At 41.9% G+C, this 19,523-nt stretch overlaps 1 protein-coding gene across 2 annotated transcripts in view; it reads right to left on the bottom strand.

The window, feature by feature from the left end:
* GREB1L (GREB1 like retinoic acid receptor coactivator) overlaps positions 1 to 18,848 on the bottom strand; it is a 131,851-nt gene extending 113,003 nt beyond the window's left edge. For both annotated transcript variants that reach the window (XM_054514016.1, XM_054514015.1), the window contains exon 1: positions 18,680 to 18,848. The gene's annotated coding sequence lies outside the window, so the exon portion shown is untranslated. The remainder of the gene's footprint in view (positions 1 to 18,679) is intronic.
* Between the last annotated feature and the right edge of the window lie 675 nt (positions 18,849 to 19,523).

Raw genomic sequence — 19,523 nt, 5'->3', positions numbered from 1 at the left:
TATGAGCAATTCCAGCCTCACTCCTCATCAGCCACACCAAACAAAACAGCTCTTCACTGTGGACCCCCCTCCTTTGCACCCAACATGACTCGAAACAAACATTATTTATGCTGCTGACCCCTCTGGATATCACTAATAAAATGCATTCCAAAAAGAAGAGTAAAATGAAGACCCACTTTCATGGTACTTAGATAATTCACTTTAAACAAATGTACTGCAAGAAAAAAACAAAACAAAAAAAAAGTCAGCACATCCTCCCAGGATATTTCTGTAAGCCCACAGTTTATTACAGGCTTTACAGAGTATGTTAATTCAACACCAACACTAAGAAGAATTTAGCTGCTCATTTAAGTAACACTTTATTTCCATTTTACTCATGAAGGGGGAAAAGAAAATTAAGAAGATAAAGAATTGAGATCCATGTCCCCACCCCCACCAATGTCTGTTGGGAAGCTTGTGGTCAAGACCGAACAGAACAAAGATCTCCCAGCTGCTGGCTTTAGCTGGTTTCATTTTAGTTCTGTCCCCTTATTCCTTGCTGCTATCTAGTCACTTAGGAAAACAATCTGAAAAAACCTCCTGGCAAAACCATTGGAAAAATGAGCGAGAAATTCAACCTCATGAGAATAAGGGTGGGGAAGGAATGAACATATCTTTGCTCAGCGAAGGAAAAAAAAAAAAGTAGAAGTATTGGTCTACTTGGCCATCATGTGATGACAAAAATCCTTACAGCAAAAAGCTGGAGAGTAACAGTAGTTCAGAGACACTGGCCTTGCCTTGCTTTACATTGGTTCACTTCTTTTTCAACTGATAAGGTATTTTTTTTCTATTCACAGAAACTGCCATTCCAGGATAACATAGACACACGTAGGAGTTACATCCTCCACTTATTTACAGTCTTCTGCAATCCTTGACCCACATATACAAAGCAATACCAGACAGAGGCAACACTTGTTTAACATGCAATAGTCCAGATTCTCTGGTTTTACACTGCATTATATGAAATGACTGGATCATGTTAAACATTATTAGTAAACACCAAAGTTACATTTTCAAAGCATTGATCATAGAGCAAAACAGCAGTGCATCTCCAGGCAACTGCAATTTATGAGTTAAATCAAAAAGAAGATCTAGATTAAATCAAATCAAATGGAAGAACACTTTCTGATCCACTCACATGTTTTTTAGATATATATGGGAGTGGCTATTCCCTAGTCCTGAGTGGGAAATGGGCTCATCTCTACAAAGGAAAACACACTCATAAGAACATTGAGCCAGTAGGTTATAAAAGAGCACATTTTATTCAGAAATATGCAGAAGGTAGGTTTTGAGACATTAGCTTAGGCCTCAGAACATCAAGCAAAGATTAGAGGATGGGCACAGCCCAGTATGCCCAAGGCCTGGAGCTCTTTTAAAGGTGAGTGTCCACCTAAGCAGTAACTTCTAACACAGAACAGGGCTGTGGTAGACTAGGAAGTAACTTCATTGAAGAACATGGAGTTTGTCCTTCCCAAAGTTAAGTTTCAATTTTGTAGTTTCAGAAAGCTATTTTCTGGAAACAAAAGCCTCTCTAAAAGCCTTTTCTTTGTTGCTTCCTCCCTGAAGAGTCTGTCAGTGGTGCTGATGGCCATACCTTCCTGGAAGGGAAGCTTGGCACTTGCACCTTTGATACACGTGGTTTTGGAGCTGGGGATTTTCGCTGGGGAGGCAAGGGTTGCATAATTCTTATCCTTATAGCATAAAGTCATTGCTACAGTGCCCAAACTCTGTCCTGCAAACCACAAATAGGCCTTTTTATCACAGGAGAGGAAGATTTCTCAAACTCTTATTAAGGGAGGCACTGCCTTCAATTCTGTAAATGGCACTGAGTCAGAACTGCAATAGGGACATTGGCATGACAATGACATAATACCTGAGGCACATACAATGAACTCACCCAGCATGGAGAAGCAGCTCATCATGACCCTACCTCTGTGCTCCCCCTCCCAAAAGAAAACCCCTGCCAAACACCCTGACATTGAATAGTGGCTCTTCAGACTGGTTGACTGCATTCAGATGGGAGAAAATGTTCATAAATAATTCCATCCTTGCAAAAGCAACATGAGAAGGTGAATGCAAGCAGATGCCAGTCTTCTACCAACTTCCCTTTCTAGAATTACTGCCTTCCTGTCTGTAGGGTAAGCCACAGGTGCTGTGCCTCCTGACTGGCATACCTGGAGATGCTCTTATCTGGGAACAAAGGGCATGGCACATCTGTTCTAAGGGGAGAAGCACAGTACAACCCAGGCAGAGAAAGCACAGAGACAAGTGCAGGACTGTATTCTAACTGTGTCATCTGCACAGGTCATGGACTCAGCTGCTTGCCCCAGATACCGGGAGAACTGGACTTTTTGTCAGTTCCCTACAATTTGAGTCATACAGCTTAGTAATGCTCTTTAAAGGGTTCCGAGAAAATCTGGAAAAGAACAACCACTCATCATCTTCTCTAGGTCAGACAAAAAAATGAATTCCAAGTATCTAGACCAGGGCTCCATTTTTCATTTATTTTAAGCCTGAAATAAAATTTACAGGTTTTTTTTTTTCCCTTCATGAAAATAACTCTGCAGGAAGAAACAAAATTTAATCAGTTCTTAAAACAGTTCAGAACAGCTACTTCACTGCCAAGTTTAAAATCTCAGGTCAACATCGACCTAGTTAGCACTAGTTCTACAAATGATTTTTTTGATCTCAGTATAATTTCAAGACAGACTGAAAATACCCAAAAGGCATGTTGGTGGTACCTATCACTTTCTAACCAAAAAAAAAAAAAAAGTTTGGCACAAAGCAGCATGCACATATGCAGGTTCAATTAATTTTACACTAGTCCAGTGTAAAATCCAAAAGTAGGATCTCTCAGCCTAAAAGAGAATGCATGTTTAAAACCACTTCACAGTACATTTGGCTCTAGAGGTTTGTGAAAAAATAAAATTAATCTACTCAGTACTTATCACTTCTACCCCATTGTGTTACACTGCACCAGTCAGGCTTGACATGCCACTTAGTGGGTAAACTGGATCAAGGAATTCATCCAGCTGAAAAGTAACCTGGAAAACTACATTGTTTTTCAAGTGGATCAGTTATTCTGCCAGATCCCACCATGCTCCAAACAAACAGCAGCAAAATAAGGGAAAAGGTTGAGACTGGAGTGAGGAAATGGGCAACCAACAAGGAGTCAAGGGCTGATGGACCACAAGCCACAGGCTCATTCCCATGGTTTGATTTGAACCTCCCTTACTGAGCCAAATCACAGATGCAGCTTTCTTTTGAAAGGATGGAAATCTCTCAAGTATCCCTTGACTCAACATGCACAAAATCACTGTCCAGTAGGCATATTGCCATTGGCTTCCAAAAGAGCTGAGTCCACATGCATCCAGGACCATGCTGAAAGCTGCAGGCAACAGGGCTCCTGCCTGTGGGAAGCAATCTGGAAAGCACATGGGAAAAATAGAAGAGAAAGGGAAATTAACTTTTCTAACACCTCCAAGTCTGTGAAGTGACCTTTGGGAATTACCTCCAAATTTCATCTACTGAGTGACAAGTAGGCTAAACTCAACTAAGCAAAGACCTGTAAGATGCCAAGACATTTGTATTGAAAGTCTTTCCTTCTCACCCTCCTCTGTACCACAACATCAAGGAAATACTCCAGGAAAGAGGTTCAATGACTGAAGGAAATAACAGTGACTATCATTTTCCTACTGTATTGGGTGACTTCACTAGTTTTTTTGCATATATTAACTGTCTCTTTGTGTCACACATGCCTTAATTCCCTTTCAGCAGATACCTGGAACTATGAAATGCTTCTCTGAATGCTGAAATTCAGGACAGGAAAGAAAGTGGCATTGGAATGCTTTTAAATAATCACAGCTACAGAGGGCACACACATATTGGCATATGCATGGGCCTTGTACCCTGCATGCATAAAACTAAAGGAAAAATATGGGCTTCTGCAATATAAATAAAACAGATGATTTAAAAATAACTGAAGTTCAAGTCTATCCAGCACACTACTACTAAGCAAACATCAGGAGGCAGTCAAACAGAGAATGATTTTCTGACAATTAAGCAAGAACAATAGCAAATATTCCATTTGCAACAAGAATCTGGGTTTTGTTTTCACAGAAGCAGTGGGGATTTCTTCAATAGTGACTTCAATTAACTTCTGCTCCCCCCCACTGACAAAAGGCTTAATGGGCCCCAAACCATGGCTTCTTTCCCCCAACAATTTCAGAGTGAAAAACCAGCTTATTACATCTTCTCTAAGAATGTTTCAGTTACATTTATTACACTTGCCTACTGTACTGCAGGCATTCCCAGAGAGCTAAAAACCTAAAAACCAAAACCACAACACAGATAAATAAATCCCAGTAAAACCAGTCAGTAGCCTCCCAGAAAACAAAAACCCTTAAACATTAAAAAAATTATTAAAATTAATAGGCCTGTTTTGTGGTTGCCACAAGGCAACCTGCTGATTCAGGGCAATGTCACCAACAGTATTCTTATCTGTAAAGGGTAAGAATCAATTGTTTGACAGAAACAAAGGAGAGCTCAACAGGAAATCAACCAGCTTGGGACAGATGGTCACTGAATCAAGTTTCACCCCTCCCCTCTCCAAAAATAGGCTTAAGAGGCATTTTCTGTTACCAAGCAACAGCCCAAAGGAAGGCATAAATCTTTTCCTACGTGTTATTCCCCTCCTCCCCGACACACATACATTTCAATCTACCAGGGCGGTATGTTTGTGGGTTTGTTTATTTTCCACATATCAGGTAGGAGGGTTTATTCTGTGCAAGGACAATGCCTTTCTGCATGCCCACTAGTCATGTTTCTTTTTTTTTTTAAGGCAAGAAGGAGGTTAACTGTATCCATGCTATAAGAACTACCATGAAGACGGGTTACAAGCAGGGATCCAATGCTAGTTAGTAACCCCTCCTTGTTCTGCCAAGGTGACCTGAGAAATTACTCCCTAAAGAGGGGAGCTCCTAATCACTATTTTATATAAAACAAAGATGACCCTCATCACATCTTCACAAAAGGTCACCACCTTTTTTTTTTTAATTCATCAGAAAACCCTGTACCTGCTTTAACCCATGAAAATCCATAAAATTTAATTCCCAAAAAAAGCACCATGATATCTTTAATACAACACACAGACTAGCGGGCTTTTAAATAATTTGAATTTCAGGAGCATTAATTCCCTAGTACATCAAACACCCTAAGTGAGAATTGGGGTGTGGGATGAGTAGGAAAGGATATCTTTAATACAACACACAGACTAGCGGGCTTTTAAATAATTTGAATTTCAGGAGCATTAATTCCCTAGTACATCAAACACCCTAAGTGAGAATTGGGGTGTGGGATGAGTAGGAAAGGATAATCAACATTTACTATTCTGGTGAGCCAGTGGAGGAAAGAAGGGCTGGAGTGGGGGGTGGGATGGAGGAGAGAAAGAGACCCGAAGAGGCTGTTTGCAGAGATCAGGGAGTAGGGGGAGGGGAGCAGAGCCCGGGGGTGAAGGACAGCGCCTCTGAAATTCAGATTAGCATCCAGGGAACAAACCGGTTTGTTTGACTCCCCCTCGCCACCTCCATCATACAAACTGGGAACAGATCGGCAGCCAGCAAAAATAGATGGGAGTTAAATTTAGCCACACAAAGAGTAATCTGTGATAAATTAAAAAAAAAAAAAAAAAAAGAAAAGGGTTTACGGTTACAACCCTCACAGAAATTAATTAAATGGGGAAGAAAAAGTCTCACTTCAGCAACAAACTGGGTAATCATCCTTTAAAAGCAGAGCCTGGATTACTGCTGACACATACTTAGACTACTAAAACATATGGCCAATAAAAAAAAAAAGAAAAAAAGGGGGGGTGGGGGGAGGGGAAAGGTTGTGACAGCATGTGGTCTGCAAGAGCTTTATTTACTCCCTCCTCAACTACTGCTTGCTTTAGCCAGCTGAAGACCTTCTGCAAGACACAGCCTATTTTCACTGGGTATTTCATGTACTCCTTTGACACCAGTGCAGATACTGGTTGCCACCACTATGGGTGGGTAAACACGGGCCATGGGCTGCTTCACTGACCAAAGGCCTTGGACTTTCGAATCCATTTCACCATAAAGTCACCTCAGTGGAGACGCTGCCCCGGCTTTCTGCACATGGCAAATAGTTTTCACAGGCAAAACAGAGATTGTGATGTCTAAATTCAATTAATTAAAATTAAGTTAATTGAAATTAAACAGAAGGTTTGAACACAAAAGCCAAATAGCTGCTTGTACGTATTCCAAGAACACCATTTGTTCTTTGAGGTCTAAAGCTTTCTGACAGGAGCATGAAGCTTAGCAGCCCAGGGACCTGAGCAGGAGACTTGAACTAAGGGCCGCCCTCCAGGCTCAGCCATAAAAGACCTTAACAGCAAATCACTATTATCCTGTAGTGCTTCAAAAACTCCCAGGCCAAGAACACCCTTGGTTTAGAGGGAGGGAATCTGAGGCATGTAGAAGCCATGTGTCATCTCTCAGTGGCAGAATTTGGAAATAACCCGGATCTTCCACAGACCCAATTCCACATTGTAATATCACCCTGAGTATGCACCTGAAAACAAGCAAGTTGTTATTTATGTAAATTCATGGCCAACATCAACATTTTTACAGCTGGTTTTTTTTTGCCTCTTCACAGCTGAACAAGAGACCTGTGGATTAAATCCATTTCTTTACCAAAATTAGTCTCTCCAATCAGGCAGGCAATGATAGTCATCCCAGAGTTATTCAGGAATGGATCCACTTATTTTTCTAACACATTCAGAATTTGGCTAAATAAGACATAAAACTTTAACCCTTCCCTAATGCAAGTTAGCAATTTCTCTACAGATATTAAATTAATTATGGACTGCAAGGGTTTTGTTTCTTTTGTGCATCAGTGTAAATGGTGGGAAATATACCATGGTAGCAAAAGCTCCATACTCTTTACCTGCTAATACACAGACCATCATCTGGGAGAAAAACATACATTACAGCTTTGCATAGGAATTTACATAGTTTTAAAAGAGGTGTTTTCCCTTACATTAAATATATGTACTTTACACCACTCTGTCATGGTAAGAGAGAGAGAAGCACCTAAGAGGGGAAAGCAAGATTATTTTCCTTTTCCCTCTTAAGTAAACCATCACGCTTTTTCTTCAGTGACCAAAGAAATTTCCCTATTCCCTGGCCAAGGCGGTATTTCCAGACACATTGCCTGTTTTGTGGTTGAAATGTAAAAGGACACAAGCTTACCTCAAATCTCTTTCAATAATTTTATGATTCTATGAAATGAGGTCTGAGGAAACTGCATTCCAGTATCCTTTCCTTAGAAAATGACAACAGATTTTCTTTGGATTCTCCATCTCTCAAACTGCTGGTTTAGAAGTCTAGGTCTTCTAACACAGTTTGTTATAATAATTAGTTTAACTTGACTCTTTAACTTGAACTAAGCCATTCAACAGCAAAATAAAGTTTGTATCTGAGAATGATCCAAACAAGTCCCCTTTTTGCCATGAAATATAATAGCAATAGGCCGTGTTCAAAACATAAGAACATTCCTCAGTCTTATTAAAATCATAATAGCACCACTTTTTGTTAAAGGATGGGCAGAAGAATAGAACACTAAAGAACTATGATCATCAGTTAAAAGCTCTGTTAAGTAAAAATAAGTTTATCCATAGAAACACAGATGCATTTGCAAAAGGGATAACCTACAGGGATAGGTAAGCCAGTAAAAAACTGCAAGTACATAATTGCAAGCCTAATTTCCAAAACAAAGAACATCAGAAACTGAGTATTATCCTTCATATGGCTATATGGTGGCATTGCATTTAACTATTTGCTCCCCAGGTTGACATCAAAGTGTTAAAAGGGGACATTTCTCTTAAAACAATTTTCTGCTTATATATTTCGTTTGGGGCTATTTTTCCTGGCACACGTAATGACAGAATGGACACAAGATTCACCCGTGCATTCTCTTATCTCTGCATGCTGGCTGAAAGGAGCACAGTTTATGTAATTTATTCCAGATCAGAAAGGCAGTGTGACAACACAGAGAATAGACCACATTTTCAACAAGCATTTCCTAATGAGAAATTTATCAGTCTCTCTCAGCATGAACTGCACTTTAGAACAGGGAGGACAGAATTGTTTCAATTAATTCATCCTGAGGCCAGCCTCCTTCCAGGCATATGGCCTCAAAATGCACTTGCTTCTGTCTTTGGGACAATGAATCATAAAATAGTTCTGCTTTCTGGCTCTTGTTAACTTGCCAGTCAGCTTCTTCCTGAGGTGGAATTTCTCAAAGAAAATTCAATCTGCAGTTGTAAATGTCTGGTTCTTTCCCCCCCTTGCTATGTTTTTTTACAAAACCTCGATCTCCCACAATTTATTCAGATAATCAGTTGAAGCAGGAAAAGGTATTTTATCATCCAGCCTCTGTTCCTCTTTTCATAATTGCAACAAAAAAAGCACAACCCCCTTCTTTCCACACTTGGCCGGTTTTCCTCTACATATGGAGTGTGTTCAGCTAGAATATGTCAAGGAGAAACTGCCACCCACAAACTGAATCATCACACAAGAATCAATATGTCCAGAAAAATAAAACATATGGACTCACATACAACTCAACAGAAAGATGCTGGAGGGAATGTCATTGAAAACTGCAGTACCCAAATCTCACTAATTAACAAAATAAGTAGTAGAAGTGATTGACTGAAATAACAACTGTCTCTTTTTTATGCATGCTTTATTTTGGCCCTGAAAAAGGTTTAAAATTAATACTACTGGGCTTATTCCAAGTTTCCTTAGAGTAAAACATTCAATTATGAACGTGAATCTAGACAGACTTGATTTTAGACAATGCAACAATGTCAATCCATCAGGTATCATTATTACCCTTTGATGCTCAATCTTCCATCCCAGACAGGCCAAACAACCTCTTAGGGAATCACTCAAGCTTTGCAGCCCTCCTATTAACACATGCCCAGCGATGCCTCAATCACCAGACCATTTCTGTTGCCATCCACCAAGGTGACAAGACTAGCAGAGAGCTGCCAGTAGCAGAACTCATGGAGTCTCTCTGTCAATGCCTGTGACTGGATGTGCAACCAGCACACATTCTGATGATATACAGAAAGCACAGCTGGCAAATAGCAGAAAAATGGCCAGAAAGAAGAAAAGTGGAAAGCAGGTTACCAAAACAGTTCAGGCTGCCCGTGGCCTGTTCCTTGAGTACTTTTGCAAAGGCCTTGGGCCAGATGAATTGTTTCAGGAAGCTGTACCTTACCAATAGGTAATACTGCCAAGTTTTATGGGTTTTGTACGACACCATTTTACAACAAACAACAGAACTCTGAAGGTCAACCAGTCCAAACTCACACTCTTGGCAGGGCCATATTGGAAATCCCATTAAAACAACACATATTATGATGTATTTTGGTTCATGGCTGATCTGCATTGATAGTTTTGACTTATTATCCTGTCAAATCTAACTGTGAGGTTCTCAGTGATTCTCAGCTGGAGTACAATGAATCAAGGACTGAAGGTCTGTTTCTTAAAAATAAAAAGCCCAAGGCACAAACCAGCTTTTGTTAAAGGAAATTAAATATTTTATTGATGCAAATGCTGCATCTGTTTCCCAACATGCAGTTTTTGCAATTTAGACAAACTGTTAGTGACCTATAAAGATCCACTCGTGTCAAGGTTATACACTGAGGTTCATGCTGTTCTTGTTTATACAGTGAATCAGAATAGAGAACAGTATCAGTAAAGTATCAGTATACTCTGACATAAGAAGCACCAAAACTACCCAGCATCTGTTGCATTCCTCTGTCTTTTTCAGCCCTAAACCCCTGAACTGCATGTTTATTGAATTCAAAGTTGAGCCCATTTTCACAGGAAGATTCAATTTAAAAGCATCTGGAAGAACACTGTTTTTTACTGAAACTAAGTCCCAGATCCAATTCTCATTTATTACACTGCTGGGACAGCATCCTTTAAACATGGTAATCAAAAGCAAACATGTTTTTTTGCTTTCAAACAGACATCAAAGCAACAATGTTAGGATGAATTTTCAACTGTTCTAAGTCTACAGGTTATACAGATCTGCCTTTTCCAGCAGGAGGGACTCTGGCAACACACATGCAACTTCACAAGTTCAACTTGGCAGTTAATCTGTCTGGCTTTAGCACATAATCAGAAATGGATTTACTACAGTGACAGCAAATGGAGCTGAAAACCTACACTGCACTGTGTAGGGGAGTGCTTAACTCCTAGTGCAAGCATGGCCTCCCTCCTTCTACACCAAATCCATGTGACAACTGGAATCACCCCAAAGCCAAGCTTGACAGAAAGCCAGTCAGCTGTGCTGCAGATGAAAATAATGCATCTGTCTGCACAGACACCAGACACAAGACTTCTCTCAATAAAATAGCCAAGCTGGACAGTCAACAAGCAACACTGTTCATTATGATAGCTGAGAACAGCCAGAATAATCCTTTTTTTTCCCCTTCCTTCTCAGGCTTTTCTGCCACAAGGTCACATCTGCTGTTTAAAATTAAATTGGGTTGTTGTTTTTTTGTGGTGGTGGCCTTTGTTTAAAAGCTTCCAAGGCATACTGTTTTGAATAACATTACTAGTGGCACATCTACTACCCACTAAGAACTTCTGGTCTCTAAAGGAAAACTGTCAACAACACAAAAACCCAGTATAAATAATCTCAGCCAGTCAATCATTTAAAAAAAGAATCTTCTTTAAAGACCCACTAATGTATTGGACCAGTATGATATCAGACCTCAGCATTTCTAATTCCTATCTTCTTCTCTTTAATATATTTATATATATGTACATGCACAGACATACACAATATCCTCTCTAGCTTTGAGTACTCTGGAGAAGGCAACTCCTATGTAATTTCCATGCAGCACCCAAAACATTTTCAGATGTGTAGTAAGAAAGAAGAGTATTACTAAGTTAATGCAGCAAAACAAAACAATCTTCATGTTTAGATGCCCTGTCATTTCATAGCTCTTGACATAAAAGTTTGTGACTGCTAATGTTTTAATCTTTGTGCCCTTGAAATCCAGTTCACCTTCCACATCTGCTATAATCATGATTGTTATTTCACCTTCTGCCTCCAAGTCCACAGTCTGGCAGACAAGTTGTCTTCATCCTGCTCAAAAGGCTTGGAAATTGACTGATGGCTACTCTACTGAAAAAAAATATGGCAGGCACTAACTGTCAAAATTTACAAAAACTGCTGCAAAAGGGACTCTGAGGATATGCATATTTTTCACTCTGGACTTCTGCTTTAAATATCCCATTCAGTGTGCCTCTGGCATGCCTGTAGGCATTAAAGTATTCTTGGATGGCTTTGCCTTTCCCTTCTCCTCTACGTTTTCTTCATAACTGCTCCTCTGTGGGGTGGTACTGATCACTTGGCTAATCCACCTAATTTCTAATTGTTCTCACAACCAGAAATTTCCCTCTAAGAGGTTAAGGTTCAAAAGAGTAACAACAGTATCTTAAAAACTTATCTATACATATTAATTTTTGAAAGCAATTTTTACAAGAATGGGAAACCACCATGTTCTTAAATGTCACATACAACATGACTGGCAGGAAGCTGTTTCCCACTTCTTGATTCAGTGCATTGTAGTTGTAAAAATCAAGACCTATTTCGCAGTCTTCCCAAAGGAATCACCTAATTGCACTGAGAATTTGATTCTGCATAAGTGGTTTAAAGAAATTAAAAGATTAAGCTTTCTTTATTGAACAGCTGTTTTCCAAGTACACTGAAAGTGTAAAAGAGCAGGAGAATAAAGCCATCTAATGCTGCAAAGCAATGCAGAGTTTGGGAGACTTCCTGAGAAGCCACAGGGAGATGGTCAGCGAGGCAGGAACAAAAGCAGTAAAAGTAGATGGCTTGCTCTGCTGAATGGCAAAACTGAGATGCAGTCGTACACTGTGAAACACATTATCACCAAGGAGATAAATAAGAGAACTAATAGCAGTGAAGTACTGTACCAGCAGGAAAAGGACCCGGGGCTCAGGACACGGAACACAGCACTTGGCTCTGCAAATCACAAATCAAGCCATCAAGGCACAGTTTTGTCACATAGGCTCTTCATTCTGAGCGTGGGCAGGCAACAGTAATATTTATAAAATGTTGGTGTGAACACCTCTGTTTCACCAGTGATTCCAGTGAGAAGAGGTAGCTGCCCAGAGTCCTTAGAGCATCAGAGGCAGCTGAGCTCAGCTATCTGCATTTGCTGCTCCTTACCACTACACTATCTCTTTGAAGTGGGTGTGATGGAGAAAGAGCTTGGATCTCACTAAGCCCAGAGCTTGGATCTCACTGTGCCACACTTCACTTTTTTTAATAAGTGATCATTTCCTCTTTACTAGGAAGACTGTGGAGGATCAGGCTCACAGCAATTTCCAAACACTCCTCTAATTACTCAATTACTCCTGAGTGATAACACCACAAGGGACCATACAACTCAGAGTATACGCAAGTCTCCCTGAGCACTGGCATTACAATTGCATATGACCACCTCTATCTTAAAGGACAGCTGGAAATAATGCAGGGGAGGGGGGAGGGGAGGTGGCATAAGGGAATTCTACCAAATTAAAAGCATAATTTAACTATCACACTCTCAGAAAAATTGTGCTTAGGTTTCCTTATGCCTACAGACCTGGGAGTCTACAAGAAAGCAAGTTTTGAAGTTGGAGGTAGCATTATAAAAGAAAGGGGAGGAACGAATCATAGCTCTCAAATATGCAGAATTCTAGAGGCAAAATGTTTCATATGCACATTAATTCTTCTTTATGAAGCCAAATTTAAATTTATTATGGCTCTAGAGAAAAACAGCAGCATAAACAGAGCCTTTCAAAAAAGGCTACTGATTTCCCTGAAATTTTGGTGCTGTGCACTCCATTCAATAGAGAAATCAGTGCTGCAGAGGGAGGTGCAGCAGAATTTGGTGCAAAAGGACAGGAGTACCAGGAAAATGTTCAGCAGCTTGAAATAACCATTTAAAGAAGCTTCACACTGTAAGTTCTAGGGAAATATTATCACTTTTGGTGAGACACACAGATGAATCTTCATTTTAAAAAGGAAGACCATGAATAGAGTTTGTTTCAGACCACTGTTACATTCAGTAATTACCTTCATCACTTCCCTCAAAGTGCTCTGATCAAATCACACCAAGGGTCTTGAAAAGAGCTAATTACAAGCAGCGATGGAGATAGGAGAGAGAGAACAAGAGGATCTCTGCACAGCATTTCACAAAACTAGTCTCTCCAGGCTTGTTCATGGAACCAGTACAACAGATGTCTGGTAATCTCTTAAGTAACAGTATCTTAGGTCTGCCCACACTGTTTTCTGTGCACAGCTCCAGCAGTTTGAAAAACTACCTCAAAATAACCTCTCTAAAACCTTACATGACCAATATTAATCAATCATATCTTGTCATACTGACTCAGGCTGCTCCCTACCTTCTTACTCTTCTGGTGATTTTATGTCACAACATATAGTTCTTCCTATCTTTTATATTTCATATAAATATTTTTTAAAAAATTAAATCCAAATTAATCAAAACACTTGACAGTACATGATGCAAGATTTCAGGTCAAGTCCATGGAGGTTTTTTACTAAACATCTGAGGTGCCATGGAACTTAAAATGCTAACTCAATGAGAATAACATTAAATACACTTCAATGAAAGTAGTAATTTACACAATTCTCTATGGTCTCTCATGTCCCAAAAGGATTTCACGGAAATTGTGATATTATTGTGTAACAGAATAAGACAACAGAAACCAGCTCACCAGGATTCAGCAGTCACCCAAACCAAAACTAATTACATTTTAGAATCACAGAAACATAGAAAGATTTAGGTCAAAAAAGACCTATATGATTACTGAGTCCAAGTATCAACCCAGTGCTGCCAAGTTCACCACTAAACCATATCTCTAAATGTCATGACTACACTTCTTATAAACATCTCTAAGGCTGGTGATTCAGCAGCTTCCCTGGGAAAGATGTTGCAATGCTGGACAAACCATTCCATGCAGAAATTTTTCCCAGTATCCAATCTAAACCTCCCCTGGTGGAAGTTGAAGCCATTTCCTCTTGTCCTATCCCTTGTTACCTGGCAGATGAGATCAAAACCCATCTAGCAAGGTGGTCCCCTCTGAGCCTCTTTTTCTCCAGGCTAAGCAATCCTGCCTCCCTCAGCTGCTCCTCATAGGACTTTCAGAACCATCATCAGCTCTGGTGCCCTTCTCTGGACATGCTCCAGCACCTCAACACCCTTCCTGAATTGAGTGGCCCAAAACAGAACACAGGATTAAAGGTGCAGCCTCATCCAGTGATGAATACAGAGAAACAATCACTGCCCTGGTCCTGCTGGCCACAGTAGGACACAAGCCAGGATACCACTGGCCTTCTTGGCCACCTGGGCACACTCTGGCTCATGTTCAGCTGGCTGTCAGCCATTACCCCTGAGTCCTTTTCCACCGGGTACATTTCCAGCCACTCTTCTCAAGGCTGTGCTGTTGCACGGGGTTATCATGACCCAAGAGCAGGACTTGGCACTTTACCTCGTTAAACCTCATACAATTGGCCTTGGCCCATCAATCCAGCCTATAATTTCTGTAAGAGCTCCATACTTCTGTTTGATACTTCCAAGCCAAGAACAACAGTGTCCAAAATTTGGCTGTCCTCATTGTGAATAAACACTGCTCCAAATTTCTGTCATCTACATTCCTACAACAGATATCCTGTGTTTTTTACTTCCAGATTATAAAAACATTAATGATTCTATTTAATTATTAAGAGCCTAATGCTACTGGATAGTTCACCAATATATGCACCTTCAAAGAATGGCTCCTTGATTTCGGATCATCTTCACTAGCTTGCTCAGAGTTGCAGATAAGCTTTTGCAATGACTCACTGAAGCTTTATTCACTAGGTCTCTCCTTATTATGTGAGGATATCTTCAGAGTTCTTAGAAACAAGATGTTTTTGGGTTATACAAGAAATAAAATTGGTCTATGAATGTATCTCCACACAAAATACAACATGAAACGAAATGATCAGGTCTGGATTTTTTAAAAAATAAAACCCAAGACTACATTCAGCAAAAGCATTTTGAACATATATTCTTACAAGAAATACTTTTCTTATCATGTTAAGGAAAGTAATGACAAGACAGGATTTGAGGAAAGTTAACAATTCTGAAAAAAAACCCCACATTAATTGTAAAAGTTTAGTGTTGTTTTATGACTGCTGCTGTAATCTGTTTCAGGATTTTAGAGATCTCTTAATTGCTTACTATATCTAATGAACTCCAGTTCACAGGACTAATTCTGTAAAAGACATGATTGTCAGAATGTCAAGGCTTATTACTTCTTCATTTGTTGGTTTTTCCAACAGTTCTCTTGCTCACAATTATGTTGTAGAAACAAAAGAAAATGCATCTTTTGCATTACATGCAAGAAGAAATGATTATGCAAGAACAGGGAAAAGAACATACATCTCAAAGAGGCTGTTCTTCCAAGGTGTAAAGTATCGAAATGTTTTTTTACATTATTGATTTCACAATCCTTTTTTGGCAAGAGTCAAGACGTGATGCCTTAATATCATGTCCAAGCTCCATGTTTTGTTAATTATGTCCTACCTAGCTAAATGCCCCCCATAGTTTCAATTAGACATGGTATTCTTCCTCACTTCCCGTCTTGATTATTGTGCACTGTTGCTAAGCGCTAGTTAACAGTTGCCACATTTACCCAAAGTTGGCTGCGTTTCAGTGGTCATTCAAAGAATTAAATACAAAACATATGGTACAGAACCGTACAAAGCAAAAAGAGCACTTTAAAAACCACATGCTTAATATAAAAGGTACTACAAAGCTGGTTACACCACTGAAAGTAAAATCCTTACAGTCCTATGCCCACTCCAAATTTCCTAGAAGCACTGAAAATCAGAGAGAAAAGCATTCAATCTTTTTTTTTTTTTTTAGCTTTCACTAAAAGGTTTCCTGGAGTATATTTTTGACATTATACTGAGTCTAATTTTACACTGAATAAACAGCCCAGCATTCATAGTGTGACTGGCTCCAAGGTACAGACATTTTTCCTTAAAAAATTAGCTTAATTCTCTATATCCCATAGTAACTAATTAGAGTCTCCTAAATTGGACTCCAGATTTTCTTTACATTGTATATGCAAAATACTTGGGACATGACTCGTTGAACTGCCAAATACCAATGCCAGTAGCTATGTGTTTCGGAAGACCTTGAACCAAATGTGCTTTTTTTGAATTCTAGACAAACTTTTCACACAGTCAGATCACCCCTCCTTTCATCTGTGATGTCCTCATGCCATCTTAAGAAACTTCACGTAATTTAATTATCCCAGTAAAAGCTCAGTGATCAGCTCGCCTATTACTAGGTATTTCCTTTAGTAATACATCCTGGACTTAAAAACTGCCTTACCAAAAAATCCTCACTATTTATGATTGCTACATTATCTACAGCCAAACCCAACCAATAAAAATTCCTGGTATGTACAGATTGTTTTTTACAGCTAATTTTTTTTCCTGTTGAACACCTTAGAAAAAAATTGTTTTGCACAAGCACTACTAACAGTAAGCAGAAAGAAACACTGTACTTTTTATCTGTATTTACAGATGTTGAATTAAAACTTCAGGGCTCAGAACCCAATCATTTAAACAGGTAGGCACATATTGAGCATTATTCATTGACTTTCTGGAGCATTTTGCTGGGAATACTTGAGAATACATGAGAAAAATAAGCATATGCACAAAATCCACCAATGTTAAAAATGACAAATAACTAAATATTTCTCAACAGCTCTGAGAAAACTCACACAATCCCTATTCCTTTGCAAAGAGGTATTTAACAAGCTAATCCTCCAGCTTCATAAGTGCTTTTGTTGTACTCACAAGCAAATTCAACAGGATCATGTTTAAAATCTGTAAAGATTTTTTTAATACACTAGCACATATGTAATAAGTTTTTCAATCAACATAAAACCCATCCTTGTTTCTCTTTAGAGGGCATATCCCTTCATAAAAATCAAACTTAGGTGTGCCTTACGTTATTTAAAAGTGCTGAAAGCTTTACCTGTCTCAGAAGCAACATATATAACTGTACCTGGAACTGAACTATGCACCTATTTGCTTCACCTCTCAAACAAGAGTAACAATTGTAAAAATATGTAAAATAAAATAAAATATATTAAATTAAATAAAGTAATTTCTAGTCAGGCAATGAGACACAACACTTTCTTCTCAGCTTTTTTTATTTCCATCTTTTAGAAAGCTCTCTGTAACAAGGTATCAATGAAGTATGAAGAATATGAAGTATTATTTCAATAATACTGAAAGTATCATTCAGTGGAAAAGAATGAAGAGGCACCAATTCAAAGAAAGGCAAATGGAATAATGTAAAAAAAGGTCCTATCTTGAGAGGATTCAAAGCAAACATGCTGACAAGCAGCAGACATGGGAAATATTTTTCCACGGGGTAACTGAAAGAGTCTCCCGCACTTCGAACACATCTAACCATTGATAATTCCTAAATTTCAGAATACGGATAAATATTTGCAGGCTTGGGGCCTAAACAAACAGCAGCGCTTGGCCCACCCGCTGAGCTGGCCGAAATCCTATGGTGTACACAAAGTTTTCATCTTTCGGAGGTTTCGGGGAGCGCCGGGAGAGAAGGGCCGGACCCGGCGGTACCTAAAGGCCCCTGTATGCATCTGTCAGACGCCGCGGGGAGCCGCCGCCGCCTTCATCCCAGCCGCTTTTCCCCCGTTCTACCCGTACTTCCCAACAGCAAAGGAGCCCTGTCGGTCAGCTGTCCCCGCGGTGGAAGCATCACGGACGGGCCGCCGGTGGCACGGGCCGCCACCGCGCGTCGGGGCCGCCGCGTCTCCCGGGAACACAGCCGTGCCCCTGCCACAGCGACAGCCCCTCACCCCGCGAGGGGGGCAGCGCCCTATCCTCCCCTCCCTCCTCAAACCCGGCCTGCACATGTCCAGAAGCGCCCCCAAACCCGCCCGTCCCGCGGGCCACCCACGGCCGGCGCTCCCCGCCCCGGGCGCACCTCCCGCGGCCGCGGAGGGCGAGGCGGCCGAGCCCCCTCTGCCGGCGGCCGCCCGCCTGGCAGCGCGGGGCGGGGGCGCACTGCCCGCTCCCCGGCCGAGCCACCTGCACCCCCCGCGCCCGCCTCGTCCCGAGGCTCGGCCACAGCGGCTGCTGTGCTCCCGCAGCCCCCCGGCCGAGCTGCTCCCACCCCCGCCCGGCCCCATCCGCTCGGGTTATAGCCCCCCGCCCCGATGCAAGACGCCGGTAACAAAGGGCTGGAGCCCACCCTGGGGCGGGCGCCCGTAGCCCGCGGGTGACACGGGTGCTGCTGCCGCGCCGCTGGCAGCCCGCAGCCCGCCGCCGCCGCCCCCGAGGCTGCGCTCCGCGGGGTGACAGCGCCGAGCGCGACTCCGCCAGCGGAGATGCCGCCGCCGCCCCATCCCGCTACCTTTGTGCCCTCCCAGAAACCGGCGAGAAAGCGAAGCAAAGCCCCGTGCCGCTCCCTTACCTTGCTGGGCAGAGAGAGAAAAAGTTGAAGCACTCTCCTTCTACACCTCCCTCACTTTTTTATTTAAATTTAAATATTTGAAATTTTGGGGGTTTGGTTTTGGCTTTTTAATTTCCCTCTCCCTCCACTCACGCCTCAGAGCACTGCGCTCAGGCAGTCCCTCCCGGAGCCCTCGGTGCTACCGTCTCTCTCTCTCTCTCTCTCTCTCTCTCTCTCTCCCCTCTCTCTCTCTCTCTCTCTCTCTCTCTCTCTCCCTCCTCCTCCCTCCCTCCCTCCGGGTCTCGGTCTCTCTCTCTCGCTCTCTCTCTCGGCGAGAGGAGGGGAGGGGAGGCGAGGGGAGGAGAATGGGGCGGACCCGCAGGTGCCGCCCCTCCTGCTCTGTCAGCGAGAGGAGAGGGGTCGGGGGGCGCCAGGCGCGGGGAGCGAGCCGTGCCCGCGGGAGTACCGCGCTCAGGTGCGGAGGTGTCCGGCGGCAGCGTCCCCGGCCGTGCCCCAGGGCGGCGGGGCTGGGAAGGGGATGCCAGCGGCGTGTCAGGGACCGAGGGGGTGGAACGGGAGCTAGTGTGGACATGAGGGGAGGAGGCAGGTGAGGCTCGGGACGTAGGGGCAGAGACTCGGTGAGCGGAGCGAACTGGGTTGCTTCCTGTCTGTGAGGAAAGGGGCACTGAGAGGAGCCAAGCTAGGAATGTCAAAACCCTATCGGATATTCAGCGTGGCTCGGTGGCCGGTAGGGAGGAAGATGGCACTGGGAGTGCCATCTGCCCTGTGAGAGACGGCCCTGCACTGCACGCTGGTCAGAGCTGTGGGCAGAGCTGAAATTTCGGCGGGAGGTTGTGTTTGGGTT

Source organism: Molothrus ater, chromosome 1, assembly GCF_012460135.2.
Source record: "Molothrus ater isolate BHLD 08-10-18 breed brown headed cowbird chromosome 1, BPBGC_Mater_1.1, whole genome shotgun sequence".
In the NCBI taxonomy this organism is placed as follows: Eukaryota; Metazoa; Chordata; class Aves; order Passeriformes; family Icteridae; genus Molothrus; species Molothrus ater.
The sequence above is the reverse complement of the archived record's forward strand: the minus strand, read 5'-3'. Positions and strand labels throughout refer to the sequence as shown.